Genomic DNA, 5,034 nt, shown 5'->3' with positions numbered 1-5,034 from the left:
TGTGAGTTCCTTCAATCTTTCTGATTCTAGGCTGCCATCAACAGCATAAAGTTTCACTGTGCACCGTCCGTCTGTTCCTCCAGGAATACCCGAGTGTTAAATAATTTCTGAATAGAGCATCTATTTCAGGTCAGGGAAAGGTCGCGGCGTTGAAGCATGATGCTAAATACCAGCATTAACTATACCAATGTCTGATTTCTCCATGTCCCGTGTTACATTGATTTGGGTGAGAATTTAGGAGGCATGGTTAGTAACTTTGCAGATGACACCAAGATTGGTGGCTTAGTGGACAGTGAAAGTTATCTCCGATTGCAATGGGATCTTGATCAATTGGGCCAGTGGGCTGACAAATGGCAGATGAAGTTTAATTTAGTTAATTGCGAGATGATGCATTTTGGTGGATGGAATCAGGGCAGGACTTACTGAGTTAATGGTAGAGCGTTGGGGAGAGTTACAGAACAAAGAAATCTAGGGTGGGGGTAAGGGAAATACAGACATTGACAGCAAAACAGAGGTGTGGGTTGAAGTGAGGTGGTGGGATGAGACACATGATCTGGGGGGTGTCCAGTGTGGGGTCAGTGCCCAGATCCCTGTCTCCAGAGAAAAGCCTCAGTCACAGCCCTGTGGGATTCCTGATTTACAGAAATAAACAGCTAAATAAACAAATAAATAAATGTTGGGAGGCTGATTTTAAAAAGTCTCCCCAAGGAATGGACACAGCTTGTTCCCAGTTTAAAGAGGGGAGTTTATCTCTTTCTGTGACTGAGATCTTGTCCATTCAGACTGGGAATATACGTGGCGTTCAGTGGCTGGGTGGGAGGATTACGATGTGGAGATGCCGGCGTTGGACTGTGGTGAACACAGTAATAAGTCTCACAACACCAGCTTAAAGTCCAACAGGTTTATTTGGTAGCAAATACCATAAGCTTTCGGAGCACTGCTCCTTCATCAGATGGAGTGGAAATGTGCCCTCAAACAGAGCACAGAGACACAAAAAATCATGTTATAGAACCCTGAATAGAATGCGAATCCCTATAGCCAGCCAGGTCTTAAAGATACAGACAATGTGGGTGGAGGGAGCATTAAGCACAGGTTAAAGAGATGCGTATTGTCTCCAGACAGGACAGCCTGCAAGTCCAGGAGGCAAACTGTGGGGGTTACTGATAATGTGACATAAATCCAACATCCCGGTTTAGCCGTCCTCATGTGTGCGGAATTTGGCTATCAGTTTCTGCTCAGCGACTCTGCGCTGTCATGTGTCGTGAAGGCCGCCTTGGAGAACGCTTACCTGAAGATCCGAGGCTGAATGCCCGTGACTGCTGAAGTGCTCCCCCACAGGAAGAGAACAGTCTTGCCTGGTAATTGTCGAGCGGTGTTCATTCATCCATTGTCGTAGCGTCTGCATGGTTTTCCCCAATGTATCATGCCTCGGGACATCCTTTCCTGCAGCGTATCAGGTAGACAACGTTGGCCGAGTTGCAAGAGTAGGTACCGTGTACCTGGTATGGTGTTCTCACGTGAGATGATGGCATCCGTGTCGATGATCCGCACGTCTTGCAGAGGTTGCTGTGGCAGGATTGTGTGGTGTCGTGGTCACTGTTCTCCTGAAGGCTGGGTAGTTTGCTGCGGACAATGGTCTGGTTGAGGTTGTGCGGTTGTTTGAAGGCAAGAAGTGGGGGTGTGGGGATGGCCTTGGCGAGATGTTCGTCTTCATCACTGACATGTTGAATGCTCCGGAGGAGATGCCGTAGCTTCTCCGCTCCGGGAAAATACTGGACGACGAAGGGTACTCTGTCCACCGTGTCCCGTGTTTGTCTTCTGAGGAGGTCGGTGTGGTTTTTCGCTGTGGCGCGTTGGAACTGCTGATCGATGAGTCGAGCGCCATATCCTGTTCTGATGAGGGCATCTTTCAGCATCTGGAGGTGTCTGTTACGATCCTCCTCATCCGAGCAGATCCTGTGTATTTGAACATAGAACATAGAAAGCCACAGCACAAGCAGGCCCTTCGGCCCACAAGTTGCGCCGATCATATCCCTACCTCTGGGCCTATCTATAGCCCTCAATCCCATTAAATCCCATGTACTCATCCAGAAGTCTCTTAAAAGACCCCAACGAGTTTGCCTCCACCACCACCGACGTCAGCCGATTCCACTCACCCACCAACCTCTGAGTGAAAAACTTACCCCTGACATCTCCTCTGTACCTACCCCCCAGCACCTTAAACCTGTGTCCTCTCGTAGCAACCATTTCAGCCCTTGGAAATAGCCTCTGAGAGTCTACCCTATCCAGACCTCTCAACATCTTGTAAACCTCTATCAGGTCACCTCTCATCCTTCGTCTCTCCAGGGAGAAGAGACCAAGCTCCCTCAACCTATCCTCATAAGGCATGCCCCCCAATCCAGGCAACATCCTTGTAAATCTCCTCTGCACCCTTTCAATGGCTTCAACATCTTTCCTGTAATGAGGTGACCAGAACTGCGCGCAGTACTCCAAGTGGGGTCTAACCAGGGTCCGAAAAAGCTGCAGCATTATCTCCCGACTCCTAAACTCAATCCCTCGATTAATGAAGGCCAGTACGCCGTACGCCTTCTTGACCGCATCCTCCACCTGCGAGGCCGATTTAAGAGTCCTATGGACCCGGACCCCAAGGTCCTTCTGATCCTCTACACTGCTAAGAATGGTACCCTTCATATTATACTGCTGCTTCATCCCATTGGATCTGCCAAAATGGATCACTACACACTTATCCGGGTTGAAGTCCATCTGCCACTTCTCCGCCCAGTCTTGCATTCTATCTATGTCTCGCTGCAACTTCTGACATCACTCCAAACTATCCACAACACCACCTACCTTGGTGTCGTCAGCAAACTTACCAACCCATCCCTCCACTTCCTCATCCAGGTCATTTATGAAAATGACAAACAGCAAGGGTCCCAGAACAGATCCCTGGGGCACTCCACTGGTCACTGACCTCCATGCAGAGAAAGACCCCTCCACAGCCACTCTCTGCCTTCTGCAGGCAAGCCAGTTCTGGATCCACAAGGCAACAGCCCCTTGGATCCCATGCCCTCTCACTTTCTCAAGAAGTCTTGCATGGGGGACCTTATCGAACGCCTTGCTGAAGTCCATATAGACCACATCCACCGCTCTTCCTTCGTCAATGTGTTTGGTCACATTTTCAAATAACTCAACCAGGCTCGTAAGGCACGACCTGCCCTTGACAAAGCCGTGCTGACTACTTTTGATCATACTAAACTTCTCTAGATGATCATAAATCCTGTCTCTCAGGATCCTCTCCATCAACTTACCAACCACTGAGGTTAGACTCACCGGTCGGTAATTTCCCGGGCTGTCCCTGTTCCCTTTCTTGAATATGGGGACCACATCCGCAATCCTCCAATCCTCCGGAACCTCTCCCGTCTCCATCGACGATGCAAAGATCATCGCCAAAGGCTCCGCAATCTCCTCCCTCGCCTCCCACAGTAACCTGGGGTACATCCCATCCGGTCCCGGCGACTTACCAACCTTGATGCCATTCAATAGTTCCAACACATCCTCTTTCTTTATGTCCACATGCTCGATCCTTTCTGTCCACCGCAAACCAGCAGTACAACCACCCAGATCCCTTTCCACCGTGAATACTGAGGTAAAGTATTCATTAAGCAGCTCCGCCATTTCTAACGGTTCCGCACAAACTTTTCCCCCTTCACCTTTTAAGGGTCCGATGCCTTCACATCTCATCCTTTTACTCTTGACATATTTGTAGAAAGCCTTGGGATTCTCCTTAATCTTACCCGCCAAGGTCTTCTCATGACCCCTTCTCGCTCTCCTAATTTCCTTCTTAAGCTCCTTCCTACATCCCGTATTCTCCTCTAAATCCTTAACACCTCCTAGCTCTCTGAACCTTCTGTACGCCTCTCTTTTCTTATTCACCAGGTTCATCACAACCTTCGTGCACCACGGTTCCCGTACCCTACCAACACCCCCCTGTCTCATCGGAACGTTGTCATGCAGAGCTCCAGACAAACATTCCTTGAAAATCCTCCACTTTCCTTCGGTACATTTCCCCAAGAATGCCTCCTTCCAATTTACCCGTCTAATTTCCTCCCTCAATTGAAAACTAGAAGTGGGCAGCAAAGGAGTCTGGGAAGGGTTTTTATTTTAACTTTAAAAGTCAGTTACCTGGGAGGTTCCCCCTCATTGATCCACTGGAGCAAGCTGAGAGGGGTGATTGAAGGCAGCAGTGCTGGTGAGAGATTAATTGGATTAATTGAATTGTTTATTTATTTAATTAGTCAGCTAGTGTGTGTATTTTTTTGGCCTTTACTTTAACAGCAGTTTTTCAAGTTTAAAGTGAAAACTAGAAGTGGGCAGCAAAGGAGTGTGGGAAGGGATTTTTAAGCGCGTGAAGTATAAAAGGTAGTCTGCAGTAAACAGCGGGCAGCGTCGGGAGCGGGCAGTGGAGTGTGTGGGAAGCAGAGTGTGAGCTATAAGACTTTGGCTCACAGGGCTTAGGCAGAAAGGGCGAGCAGGGGTGAGTTGAATTCATTTTTGCACTTTCTACCTGGTACTGGCAAGGTATCTAGAGGGGATGGGTGTGCAGGCAGTGCTATGTTCCTCTTGCACTATGTTTGAGGTGAGGGACGACGACAGTGTCCCTACTGATTACACCTGTGGGAAGTGCACCCATCTGCAGCTCCTCCAAAACCGTGTTAGGGAACAGGAGCTGGAGTTGGATGAACTTAGGATCATCAGGGACGCAGAGATGGCCATAGACACAAGCTTTAGGAATACAGTTACTCCGAGGATTGAAAACAGATGGGTGACGGTGAGAGGGGCTGGGAGGAAGCAGTCCGTGCAGGGATCCCCGGTGGTCGTTCCCCTTAGCAACAAGTATTCCGCTTTGGATACGGTTGAGGGGGGTGACATACCAGTGGGGAGCCGCAGTGAGAGGATCTACAGCACTGTGTCCGTCTCTGTGGCTCGGGAGGGAAAGGGGGAGAGCGGGAGGGCGATAGTTATTGGGGACTAGTT

The sequence above is a fragment of the Mustelus asterias genome (assembly GCF_964213995.1).
Source record: "Mustelus asterias chromosome 26 unlocalized genomic scaffold, sMusAst1.hap1.1 SUPER_26_unloc_20, whole genome shotgun sequence".
NCBI classification, from domain to species: Eukaryota; Metazoa; Chordata; class Chondrichthyes; order Carcharhiniformes; family Triakidae; genus Mustelus; species Mustelus asterias.
The sequence above is the reverse complement of the archived record's forward strand: the minus strand, read 5'-3'. Positions refer to the sequence as shown.